The sequence below is a fragment of the Chrysemys picta genome, chromosome 21, assembly GCF_011386835.1.
Source record: "Chrysemys picta bellii isolate R12L10 chromosome 21, ASM1138683v2, whole genome shotgun sequence".
Classification (NCBI taxonomy): domain Eukaryota; kingdom Metazoa; phylum Chordata; order Testudines; family Emydidae; genus Chrysemys; species Chrysemys picta.
Genome location: NC_088811.1, coordinates 14,192,768 through 14,205,271, shown reverse-complemented (window position 1 = coordinate 14,205,271; position 12,504 = coordinate 14,192,768). Strand labels below are relative to the sequence as shown.

General features: G+C 45.7%; 1 protein-coding gene across 14 annotated transcripts in view; it reads right to left on the bottom strand.

The window, feature by feature from the left end:
• The window catches only part of KAZN (kazrin, periplakin interacting protein), a 756,723-nt gene that overhangs the window by 39,012 nt on the left and 705,207 nt on the right, over positions 1-12,504 (bottom strand). The window lies entirely within an intron of this gene.

Below are 12,504 nucleotides of genomic sequence, written 5' to 3'. Positions count from 1 at the left end.
ATTGGAAGCGCGGGGCCAAATACGAAGTAGTTTGTGAGTAATAAGCAACAAAGAGTCCTGTGGCACCTTAAAGACTAACAGATGTATTGAAGCATAAGCTTTCGTGGGTGAATACCCACTTCGTCAGATGCACGTCTGATTTGTGAGTAATGCCAACCCTTACAGTAAACGGCTTATTGGGTGGGATTTCATTGGCCGAGCACGGTGCTCCCATGCTGTAGGCAAATGCTCATGCCCTTCTACAGAAGGGCAGTGTCCCATCCAGGATCTTCCGAGTGTTGCTTTTGCAGGCAGTGCTGCTGTTGGCTCCTTGCATCTTGCAAAATAAAGTAGCTCTGGGGATGGTGCAAATCGTAGCTCTTCACCCAAGGCTGCTAATTTTCGCTGTTCACCTGCTACCTTAGACGATCAACGCACTCAGTTGCTTTCATTGATATTGAAGCCCTTTTCCATGCCAAAAGCCACAGCATTTCCCAGGTTGTCCCCGTGGCTCAAGGTCATTACCACCGCGAGATTAGTTTCTTGAGCAACGAACGTGGGATCACTTGTGGAGCTGTAAAAATAACAAGTGTTTGGCACTAACGCTTTTGTGATTCAGTTTAAGACGCAGGTTCCTTTGCTAGTAGACGTGGGCCTAATCCACATCCAAAGCTCAAGAGACGTTGGATATTCCAGGCTTTAGTTTATTCTGTTGTAGAGATGGACACAACCATCAACTTCAGCTCAGTGGATTGCACTTGTACACCATGATGTCAGGGGTGTGAAAAATACCGGGAGAGACTAGACAGGTGGTCCAGTCCTGAATCTGAACAGCACCAGAGTTTGGATGTTAAACCAGGCCGCCGATTTTAATAATACTGACTGCATGATTTGATAGGGGAAGAAGGCACCATACAGTTTAGATCATGCCGCAGTCATACACATTGTATTGGTTTGCTGTCTGTGTACTTCTGGTACTGCTGCCCATTCCCTCAGAGGATATTGGCTTCATGAGCTGCATTTGACAATGTCCTTGTTAGTCATGGGATCCTACTGGCTTCACTAGCTGAGGTCCCAGGAGCAGCTCTGTCATGTTTGAGCAATATCCTTGCACACTGTTGTCTATAGGCCTATCACATCAGAGAGCACGCAGCTCCATCCTGGTGAGGCCTGAGATCAGTCCCTAGGTCCCATATTCCGCAGTGTCCCAATACTGCCCATAGCATTACATGACTTAGTGCCGCTATCCAGGTTTTCTGCAGACACATTGGTGTAAAGGATTCTTTGTTGGTAACCCGTGGAAAAGCTGGGGCAATATTAAAACAGTCAATCACTGTTAACTCCCCGATGAATTCTTGGGATCTCTCCACCTTTCATTTCAGCAGGGTGAGTCTGACTCCCGTCAGCATGTGTCAAAAGGTTGGGATTGGCCTTGCTTTTAATTGACCTTTCCAGGTCTAAGAACATCCAGACTCTACTGAAATCTCTGCACTGGCCTAGTTGCTTCATGCATGTGGTAGGTTTTGACACCATAAGGCAACTATATGTTGTACAGAGTATTTTTGCAAACTGTACCATGGAGTTATATAGCACGATTGGAGAGATGCATAACGGCTGGAGAAGCATGAAATTAAGTGGTATAGACAAGGAGAAAAATGTCTCCTTGGCCAAGATGTGAAATAAAACAGTCAATGAGGTGGAGGTTGGAGCTGGGTGAATAATAGATTTTTTTGGTTCAGGGGAAATTTTGAAAAATAAATTAAAAGAATTCTTGGCTGAAATAAAACACTTTATTTGACCTGAAATGTTTAAATTTTGAGCATTTCTTTATACATTTTTAATTTTTTTTATAAAGAAAATTAAAGAAATTTTCAAAACGAAAAGTCCCATCAAACCAAGAAGTCAAAAAGTTTCATTTAAAAAATGTTGAAACAAAATAGGACTTTTTTAAAATGTTTTTTTCCCTGACTGAAACAATTAGGTGAAATCAACACAAATTGGTTTCAGTGTCACCAAATCTGCATTTTTCAAAGAAAAAAAAGTGTAGGTTGAAATATTTCACCCAGCTCTAGGGGAAAGATCTAGGAAAGCTGTTAGAAGAGCTACAGAGAAGAACGTTCTTGCACCAGCAATGGCCAGATTGCATGGAGGGCCACAGAGGAAATGAATGGATGGAGCAAACAGAGAAGGCAAGAGAAACAAGGTGCGACAGGCAGGCTGGAGCAAGCCGATGGGGGGTTTAAAAAGAAAGGGCCAGATTCACAGCTGGTGTATATTGGTGTAACTCCATTGTTTTCCATAGAGAGAGGCCAAAATACACCAGCTAAGGATCTGCCATGAAGAGGCTAGTTTTAAACTGGATCCTGAAGGGAGTGAGGAGCTAATGGGGTTGGCTGAGAATACAGCTGCTGTAGTTGTGTTTCCTTGTACATGTGTGAAGAGGTTGGGAGAGAAATTCTGCCAGGGCTGCAGTCTGCGAAAAATTTTAAATCAAAATGGGGGTCCTCAGGTCGCTAAAGTTTGAGAGCCGCTGCCCTAGTGAATAGGTCTCTAAAGGTTGCAGTTAGCAGACTACTAGCCAAGGCTCACAGAGTTTAAAGCCGGAAGGGACTATCACGATCATCTTGTCTGACCTCTTGGGCCACTCTTTGGCCCTCTAGTCCCTCCCACAGCCAAATGCAGGATGGTTCCTTTCAGTATTTTATCTAGTGCTTTAACTAGTCTAGTTTTTAAATAGACCAGACAGTGGAAAGCCCCCATCTTTCCTCGGCCCTGTAGATCTCGATGTTTCCTCTGACATTCAACCTCAAGTTACCCCTTTCTTGACCTCATCCCGTTCCCCTGAGTTAGACCTCCTTGCACCTCCCCAAATACCCCCTCCCTCCTTGATGTTTCTCTCCCTCCTTAGTGATTACACCCGTCAGGTCTTTTTAGATTGGTTTCTTGCTCTCCCAGACATTGCTTGGCCAAGGTGGGGTTGTTGAGCTTTCCACGTTTTTGCCCATAAATCATCTCTCTAGTTTCCTAGTCACAATGCGCTAGACTGTGGACCCCGGTGAGCATTCACTCAGGTCAGCTGACTCACTCGCGCCATTTGTCCGAGTAAATGTTCATCCACCCGAGTTCGGCTTGTGCGGCTCTTCTGCAATTTGATGGCTGCCACAGACAATTTCACAAGGCCGGGCCCCATGCGGAATTCCTAAAGCTAGTAGCATTCCTAGGCATCACACTGACAATGGAGTAGCTGAAAATAATTATCTGCCCAATATTTTATTCACGCTCCCTGTCTCCAGGTAATTCCACTTGCACTCAGGGATACTCCCTCATTTTTTACTCCTGCATACTCAGAGAGACCCAGTGTAATCGCAATCAATCACACAGCATATTCACTCCATTTTAGACAGCATGACACCCTGCTTTCCTACTTGGGCATACCTTTTTATTAGGTCATGATTGATTAGCATCTCTCTTTTACAGCTAACTAGGCCACGGTTATAGAGGGGATCACGCACCGCAGATAGAACTCTGGGGAAGCAGGAGGGGGAAAAAAATGGTATTCGGCACAGTCCTAGAATTTAGCACGATGGTTTCACCCCAGCATTTAAAAGCCGAGCACACCGGCTACTGGTGGGATTAATGGAATGCAAATTCTGGGCTCAGTTTGGAAAATGGCTGCTGAAATTCAGAGGCTTATCCTGAGTCTGGAAAACGAGGGAGGCACTCTCACAAGAACGGGGCTTTTCCTCCTTATGGGATTTCTAGTGTTTCCAGCAGGGAACAGGTGTTTGAAAATGTCAGCCAGTTTGACTCTATTCCTCTTCCTATTTGTGCGGGTTGGGGACTGGGGTCCGTGCTCTCTGGATTTTTCCGAAGGTCAGGCTTGTACATTCTAGAGGAGCCGGGCAATTCGTACCACGTAGTTATTTGCAGAGGGGGATGGCCACACATACAGACAGGTTCAACTCTGTAGGACAGGAATGCGCTATGTTTGTGAAACGGGGAGCTGGATTAGCAAAGGGGTATACAATACCCCTGTAGCATTGGCTTGTACGTCCCCTCGGTAACGGAATGCAAATTCCTGGTTGGTTGAGTTCAGCAGCAGGAAATACCTACAGCTCATCAGCTTTGTCCTTGCTCCGCGGTTGCATTTTGTTGCCCCACAGTTTGCATGAGGCCTTCAGGCTACATGTCGGGCACCCTTGACTCATAAGACCGTTTGGCCACATAGTTTGCACAAGGGGGTGATAGCCTCCTCGTTAGAAATCGGCAGATAGTCCCAGAAGCGTTGATGGGAGCTATGCTGCACAGGCATGAAAGAAGGCAGATGCAGAAAGGTCTGTAGTGAATAAAATAGAAGCTGTTGCTGTATCTTCTGCCTTCCCTTTCCAGCAACACAAGACAGTGAAATGACTACATTAATCACCAGGTGCTGGCCCATGCATCCAGCATTACACTTCATCTTAAAGCACATAGCCTTTGAGCCCTTAGCGTGCACAACCATCCTACGAGTGAACGGGGGTCTGCAGGGATGTGTATGTTCTGGAGCCTGGATGGGTGATATTGGGATCTACCAGAATAAAGAAAGATATTACCCTATGCCTACAGCCTTGTGATGGGTTAATAAAAAGTCTCTTTTTAAAACACTAGAGTAAATGCTTTCATTGAATGTTCATTTAAAAAATCGTTTCAACTACGAGGGGTGAGTTTGGTTTGGGTTTTTTGGTGCGGGATTTAAACAGTCTCCTGCGGTTTGTCGTCACAATGTTGTGCTAGTGTGTGTCGGATGACAGCTGTAGTAACCAGACCGGTCCAGTTTCATTGTCTAAACCTGAGTGAAAAGCAAAGAGGGAATCACCACCACTAAGAGCAAGAACTAAATTACTCCAGCAGTCTGAGCACTGGCCTAGGACCCAGAAACTCCTGGCCTTGGGGTCTCTGAATGTGCCAAAGCCAAAAGGGACCATTGTGATCATCTAGTCTGACCTCTAGTATAACACAAGCCAGAGAACGTCCCCAAAACAATTCCTAGAGCAGCGCTTCCAGACAAACGTCCAGTCTTGATTTAAAAATGGTGTGATGGAGAATCCACCACAACCCTGGGCAACTTGTTCCAATGGGTCAGTAGTCGCACGATCAAAAATATACACCTTATTTCCAGCCTGGATTTTTCTAGCCTCAGCTTCCAGCCACTTGACCATGTTATACCTGCCTCAGATAGATTCAAGAGCCCATTATTAAATAATGCTTCCCCATGTAAGTCCTTATAGACTGTAATAGTCACCCCTTAATCTTCTCTTTAAGCTAAATAGATTCACCATAAGGCAAACTTTCTTATCCTTTAATCGTTCTTGTGGCTCTTCTCTGAACCCTCTCCAATTTGTCAACATCCTTCTTGAATTGTGGACACTAGAACTGGACACAGGATTCCAGCAGCACTTGCACCAGTGCCAAATACAGACAGAAAATAATCTTTCTGCTCCTACTCAAGACTCCACTGTTTATGCTTCCAAGGATCATCATAGCCCTTTTTGCCATACTGGGAGCTCACGTTCAGTTGATTATCCACCACGACCCCCAAATCTTTTTCAGAGTCTCTGCTTCTCAGCACGGAGTCCCCCAGCCTGCAAGCAAGGCTGCCTTTCTTTGTCCCTAGATGTATATACTTACTTTTAGCCTAATGAAAACGCGTATTTGCTTGCGCCCAGTTTACCGCGTGATCCAGACCGCTCTGACTCAGTGACCTGTCCTCTTTGTTATTTACCACTCCCCCCAGTTTTTGTGCCATCTGCAGACTTTATCAGGGATGATTTTATGTTTTTTTCCCCCAGGTCACTGATAAAAATGTTAAGTAGCGTGGGGCCAAGAACCAGTCCCTACGGGACTCCACTAGAAACATACCTGCTCAGTGATGATTCCCCATGCACAGTTCCATTTTGAGACCTATCAGATTACAAATTGGCTAACTATCTAATGTGTACCATGATCATTTTATATCATTCTAGTTTTTTAATTAGTGTTGTGCAGTACCAAGTTAAATGCCTGAGAAGTCTATTATATCAACAGTATTACCTAGATCAACCAAACTTGTAATTAACGCCAATCAACACAGGTTTATGGAAAATAGATCCTGTGTAACTTGATACCATTTTTGCATTACTCTCCTTTAGTTCTTGATTAATCAACTCCTGTATCAGCCACTACAGACCTGTAATTACTCGGGTCATCCCATTTACTCTGAAAATATTGGCACAACATCCGCTTTCTTCCAGTTTTTTGGAACTTCCCTGTGTTGAGACTTATTGAAAATCAAAATTAACAGTCCAGCATGCTCCTCAGACAGCTCTTTTAAAACCCTTGGGTGCAAGTTATGTGGACTTGCTGATTTAAAAATGTCTAACTTTAGTAGCAGCTGTTCAACATTCTATTCCACTAATATAGTGGGAGGAAGAGTGTTAAGAGTGTTATCATATGATATGACTACATCTGATTTTTCCCAAATACAGGACAGAAATATTTACACTGGTACCTTTTCTACATTATTATTGATAATTCTTCCGTTTCCATCTAGTGATGTACCAATACCACGATTAGGATTCTTTTTGTTCCCCGTACACTTAAAAAACGCCTCCTGATTATCCTTTAGTTTGCTAGTCCTTTGGTTCCCTTATCAATTTTCTACAATTCCTAGCTTCTGAATTATATTCATTACTATCAACATCCCTTTTCTTCCCCCTGCCTTCACTTCCCCTCTAAATCAGGTTGGCTTTGTTTGTTTGTTTTTAACTAATACCGCCTCCTTCCTCAATTGTTTGAATTTGGCTTTTTGGGCAACCAGTAAAGCATTCTTAAACAATTCCCAATTATCAGTCACATTTTTCTGATTAAATTCATCCTCCACCCCCATTTGGCTCATGGTTGTTTTCAGCTTTGTGAAATTGGCCCCTTTAAAACACCAAATACATGTATTACTGGTCTGGACTTTTTTTCTGTTTGTACATTACCATTATTTTTTAGTTCTGTGATCAGTTCTTATCATCTGTCAAGATTAGGTCTAGAAATAGAATTCCCCCAGGTTGGCTGCAGCACTTTTTGAGCTAGGAAATGATCATCTATAATGTTTAGAAATTCCAAGGACGTTTTAGTACTGGCACCATTAGACCTCCAGCATGTATCACTCAGTTTTATGTCACCCATGATCATGCAGCTTTTCCCCCTACACATTATAGACAGGTGTGTAAGGAGCCATTTAATCCTGTTCCCTAATGCGATTTGGTGGTCTGCAGCAGACTCCAACTAACACCCCAGTCTTGTGCTTTATCTGCTAGGACACTGATCCAGAAGCGTTCAAGATCATTTTCTTCTGTGTTATCAGTGACTCAGAAAAAGGTGATGCCATTTTTGGATGTAGAGTTCTCCTTCCTCTCCCCTTTTGCCCACTCAGTCCTTCCTAAATAGGTTATAACCATTGATTTTTAACATTCCAATTGCGTGAATCATCCCAACACGTTGCAGTAATACTAACTAGATTGAATTTATGCTCATAAATGAGCCATTCCAATTCCTCTTGTTTGCTACCTAGGAGGCTAGCATTGGTTTATAGGCAATTAAAAATTTCTTCTCTTCACGTCCTTTGGTTCCTTGATTAATTTTGTTCTCAAGACCTTGAGTCTGTTCTATGTCTTCACTGTTTTTACCCTCCCCATTTGTTATTAGTTTAACCCCCTCCACAGTACTCTAGCCAGCCTGTCCTCCAGGAGATTTGGTCCCCTGCTATTGAGGTGGAGGCCATCCAAATTATTCATCTCTCTCTCCCCAGAGAAGGTGGATCCATGTTCCACAAAACCAAAACCCTCCCCCTTACACCACTTACCTAGCCAGCGGTTCACTTCCAGAATCTTCTGCCTTTGGTCGTCTTTTGCTTGTGGGGCAGGAAGGATCTCAGAGAAGATCACTTGGACGTTCTTCTGCTTCAGCGTGCTTCCGAGTCCTCTGGAGTGATGTTATCTGTGAGCTATCCCTCGATGCACTGTCGACATGAACCAACACCAACGGATCCTGACCTGTTCTCTTCAGAAGCCTATTCAGTCTTAGAGTGACGTCCCGTGTCTTGGCTCTGGGAAGACAGCGTCCTGTCCCGTTGTCTGCTTGTTCCTTGCAGAACGCTCTTTCAGTTCTTAGGCGTATTGAATCCCCAACAAGGATCATCTGTCTTCCTTCTTTGTGGGCAAGCTGAGCTGCCATCCAGAGGTGTGTCCCATACATGTCTCCATTCCCACGGACCAACTGGATCTTGAGAGGTATCTTCTACAGTTTCCACATTGAGGAACTGGTATCAATTGGAAACTTCTAGCTGTGTGGAATTCCTCCTGGTCCTCTTCTCTCTGGTGGCCACAGCCTGCCCATCTTCATCTGTCTCCACTGGTAAAGAATGCTGATGTGATTTCTTGCCTCTGATGGTCAGGTACTGCCAGGTCTCCTTGGTACGCAGCTTCCTGGAGCCTGGCTGTCCAGAATGCCTCAGCTCCTCTGATTCTGAGTAGTGTCTTGAATCCAAGAAACTTTTCCTCCAGCACAGCCCCCAACTTGCACGTCATGTACCGGAAGTCCCTTCTGGCTTCAGGCAGTAAAGAAAACATGGCACCTCTGTTGCAAGTCACCATCGCTGGCCATCCTGAAATTGCACGTAGCGCTGAGCCTGGAAGGAAAACCTCACCCTCCCTCTCTCATCTCCCCCCGAAACTCTGTTAGCTGCCTCTGATCATGGCTCTCAAGTTCACCTGGCAAGTGACTTTTTATACCAAGTCCCCCTGATTAGCTCAGCTGAGCTCCACCCCACCCACTAGGGAGCGATGAACCTGTCAGACTTCAGACAGCAGGGCTGGTCAGAGCTCCAAAGGACAGAGCCTTACAGTGTCTTGCAAGGCACCAAACAGACCCTCTTAGTTGCTTAGTGAGGGGCTCATGGTTGCTACACAGCCTGGGCCCAGAGAACAGCTGACCCACAGACAGACCAAATGCACCACTCCCCACGTCCCACTACCTCCAAGCACCGAGCCCACCGCGGTGTCCTCCAAAACGCTCCTGTTAGCGGCCTCTCGTCGCGTTCTCGCGTTCGCCTAGTAAGTGTCTCCAATTGGCCTCAAGCAAACTGCTTCTGCGCCTCGGTTTCTCTATATGAGGATTACTGATGCCTAACTTAGCTCGCAGGCAGATTTTAATGGAATGGTTGCAAAGCACTGTATGGATTTATGAACCCCCCCTCTAAGGTGATATTAACAACAGTGGTAAGGAATATTTTAAATGTGAAATTTATCATCATGCCCCCCTTTAATTGCAGGCTGTTGTCTCTCTCTTTAAGCCGGATGGACTGGCCTTCTTGTATAGTCTTCTAATGAATGATCAGGCCAGATCCACCACTGGTGAAAATCAGCGCTGCTCCATTCAAGTCAATGGGCCAGATCCCCCAGCGGGTGTTAATCAGGGCAGCCTCCCTGAAGTCGGTGGTGCTATGGAGTTGTACGCCAGCTGAAAAGCTGGCCATTATGTTCCGAATTTGGTTTGGATACAAAGGGTGATGCTGGTTTGGACACACAGGGTCTGGGATAATTGCTGCTAATCAGTGTTTATGCCAAGGATTGGGTATTTAGAAACTAGCAGTGAGCCTGGTAGGGTAGCCAGTGTGGCACTCGTGGCATGGCCTGCAGTGTTCTCAGCAGGCAAGAGAATACAAAGGCGACTGTCTCCCACCACGTCACTTCACTTCAATCAGGAGGCAAGTTAAATGAGACCATTCTAAACTAACAGCAAGAACTGACCGTCCTGAGCAGTTTTATTCCTGTATTATTTCTCTGAATTATTGGTTGCTTGTTTTTACACTTTGCTACAGTCCATTTGTAGGGCAGGTGGTTGTGTATATTTATAGGTGGGACATGAGGAGGCAGAGCTTCCGGGGTTCTATTCCCATCTTTGTCAGGCAAGATGCTGCACCGTTGTGCCTCAGTTTCCCCACCTGCCTCACAGGGACGTTGTGAAGCATAGTTGTTTGTAAAGTGCTCTCACAGCTTCAAAGGAAAGGTCCCAGGGACTGGCAAAGGAATGATTATGTTCTCTGACATGCTTATCTGTTAAAGAAATATAGCTGGAAGGATGGTCCAGTGGTTAGGGAACAAGTCTAGGCCCTTGCAAGACTGGGTTTCAAGTCCCAGCTCTGCCACAGCCTTCCTGTGTGACCTGGGGCAAGTCACTTAAACTCAGGCTCTCAAAGGTGTTTAGGTGCCCAACTCCCATTGAGAATCCGTGCCTCAGTTTCCCCTCTGTGCAATGGGGAGACTAGCAGATTTTATAGTCATGGGGGCGCTCTCATTAGCGTAGACACTACACTCGTGTCACTAACGAGTTTCTCTCTAAACAGGAGAAACGGAAGATGGGAAGGCTGGAGACCACAGGGCAGGATTGTGAGAGAGATGCCTAGCGTAATGATCCAGGTAAGGACTTCTCTCTCCCCATGCGGGAGGGGGAATAAACTATACTGGCATAACTGCATCCACACTACAGCTTGTATCACTATTTCAGCAAAAAACAACCACCCCAAAGCCAAAAACCGCCCCAAAACATCCCGTAACCGAGCTCAATATATTGGTACAAAAACCCGCTGTAGCCTTGGCCTTAGACTATGACGTCATCAGCAACTGTGGTTCTGACTAAACAAGCCTCCTTTAAGCCTATAGCGTCACAGGTGAATGAATCCCCTCCATAAGCAGTTATCAGAAAGGGATAACTCCCATTGAAGGAGGAAGTGGAGTAACTCCTCTCTCTCCTGTGCAGGGACATCAAAGGTCTCTACTTTCCCTGACCAGAATAATCATCAGATAAGTTCTTAGTTAACTTCTCAGGAATTGCTCCACTTGACGCTCGAGAGAGCCCCACGTTTCCCACGAAGAGGCCTCTACTTTCTGCCCTCCTGCATTTTGTTTCCATATTCTTCTCAGAACGGTGCAATTACTTACCTGCTGGTGCCTCTGGGATCACCGCTCCCTACCCCAGCTCCTACTGTATTTTGCACTGGTCATGAAATTCTAACTGCCACCTTGAAAGATTTACAACCCAAAGTTGGAGACAGTTTACTTCACCGCCTGGTTTTCTGGTCTACTAAACCTTTTGCTAGATTCTTGGTGCCAGTTCCAACTCTAAAAGTCACCGCCCTATATCAACTGGGAGATAAGCCTGAGACAAAATCCCTGGTTCAAAGATCCTTAGGGTTTAGAATAGTTTGGCTCCACGTGCAAACTTTACAGCTGGCTCTGTACGGGGCCAAACGCAACCCCCAGGTGTAAACATCCTTGAGCCATGGGAAAGCTCAGATCCCAGATTCAGCATCACTGTTGGACTCGCTCAAGAGACTGGTCTGGCTTCTGTTCCTCACCAAGTGGGTGTGTTTCAAGCATTGTTTGGGATTTGCAGTTTTCCCTGCCGCTCCAAATTGAGCTGTCCTAGGTAAGGATTTCCTAGGTTCCTCTACTAAAGCTAGGTTACTTGCCTGCTGCTACTTTCCCCATTTGAGTGCTACAGCATTCAAAGCCAGCCCAATTCAAGTTCCCTCTGAAGTGAAAGATGGTCAGGTTTTCTGTACAGCCTCTCCCTTTCCTCCCACTCATCCTCTTTTCTTCTGCAGTTTTTGCTAGGATTTTTTTCTCCACCCAAATCACCATTTCCCTCTTCCCCAGTCATTCCCATACGACTCCACGTTCTCCCCTTTAAGTCCCCCTACCTCCTCTCCCCTCCCCCCATACACGGTGGTGTTCTACAAGAGGGCAAGGGGCAGACAGGGCCATTCTGTCGCCTTGTCCTCCCTGTAGTGGAGCTGGAGTGCGGTCCGGTGAGGAGGACGCTAGCCTGGGATAAACACATTTGACTGAGAGATTCTCTGATACGTGAGACTAGGAGCCATGTACCTTTAGAATGAGGGGCAGTGGGTGAATTGGGCCTAACAGTTTGGCCTCCTATTACTCACTCTATCTTAATTTGTGAAAGAAAAAGTTTTAACATAGTTCTTTCATCCTCCGTACTGAGCAAAATGCAAAGAAAAATCAAAACCAGTGAAACTAGACCAGTCGGTTTCAGCTGCTGTTTCTAGACGAGTTTCACTTTCTAGCGAACCCTGCTATGTTTGGGTTGGCAGCACCACGGGGGAAATGTTCAGGTCTGTGAAAGCCAGTTCAGTCCTCAGCTGCCGTACTTGATAGCAGCTATAGAATCCAGCACGTGATGGGGAAAAAGAGGCTGACCGTGATTCACAGTTAGGGGAGCCTACGAACTATAGCTTCCTTAGAGTGTGGGCTGAGTTGGGGCGGCTAGTCCCCATGGTCAGCTGACATTCACACTGCCATGAGCAGCAAATACTAGCACATTGAGTTTTGGGTCTGCATGAAAGGAGATATTCCCCCCCCCCCCTTTCTTTTGTTAAGGTGGACACAGCCACAAGGGCTGGAAAATACTGGACAGCGGAGGTGAGTTTTAAAGAGGAAA